The following is a 1289-nucleotide window of genomic DNA, read 5'->3' as shown; positions in this document are numbered from 1 at the left end:
CCCCCCCACTCCAGTCAAGTGGGTGAGATTATAAACACCATTGCAGCAGCTCAGCTCTGTAGACCAAAGTCATAGTGTGGCCTCGTGAATACATTTTCTGTTCTCAGGGCATCAGTATCTTACTTTCGCGGCAGAGTATGCAGTCTTATTTTTCCAACGTTCTCAGCACAACAGGGGATGTTTATCAACTCCTTTCAAGAGCTGCCTCAGAAATTCTTTCACGTAAAGCACCTGTTCAAGAAGACGACGGTGAGCTAAAGTGGTCGAAGAGTGACGAAGAAACATTGTGTAGATCATTTCAAAGGTGAGAGTGGGGCGGGTGGGGGTGTTACGTCCCAGTCTTTCAGGGTAAAGCCGGGCTAAGTACCTTAAATGTTAGTTTGAGTAAAAGGAATCGCATCGACACAATAATGGTCATCTAGTTCAGGGGGGGGGGGGGATAAGAAAGCCAGAAAGAACAGAAGAACAGACCAACAAGTGGCGCCCTCCAATCTGGGCTGAGTGATAAGTTCCATCAGAGAGTTTACAGTCGATCTAATGCTGCAAAACTCTCTGGTCTCACCAATGCATATATAGATTGTGACTCGTGAGACCTTCACCGACCACCATGAATGACATTAGCAGCAAAGACAGCGATTTCGCAAAAGGGGGCTTAATTAAAAAAAAAAAGGCTGGGCATTCGTCTGGCAATTCTTGTGTCTTGAAACACAGAGCAGGAGAGCGCACGCGAATTCTGGACAAAATAATATTATGCTCTAAAACAAAAAGGAAACAAAACTGCTTTCACGTACAGTTTATTCACAAAATGCAAGGAATTATTGTCGGAGGGAAGGGCTGCTTCTTTTTTAGACGAGAAAATGGGCGGGGGCTTCTGTAGTGTAGTCTAAACACGGACAAAAAAAAGAAGAAGAAAAAAGAAAGAAAATGAAAAGAAAAGAAAAATTTCAACATTCATCATCACGAGGATCAAAGCAGATTTTTCTTTCATCCAGATTAAAAAGAAAGCAATAACGTTCCTCTGATCTCTTTAACGGTATGTGTTTGGGGAGCCCATCCGTTCTCTCAAATAACGGGACGCCTACTGAAATCACACACTCAGCTCCCACGGTACCCCTCGTCCCATTTTCTTTCCCTGAAAGGTGTTTGCACCAAACACTTAACAGGTAATGCAAACACAAACATACATATTTATGAACAGGCAAGATCACACACACACACACACACACACACGCACGCACACGCACACACACACACACACACACGCACACGCACACACACACATACGCACG

Source organism: Aplysia californica, unplaced genomic scaffold (assembly GCF_000002075.1).
Source record: "Aplysia californica isolate F4 #8 unplaced genomic scaffold, AplCal3.0 scaffold00043, whole genome shotgun sequence".
NCBI classification, from domain to species: domain Eukaryota; kingdom Metazoa; phylum Mollusca; class Gastropoda; order Aplysiida; family Aplysiidae; genus Aplysia; species Aplysia californica.
This window is presented reverse-complemented; position numbering follows the sequence as displayed.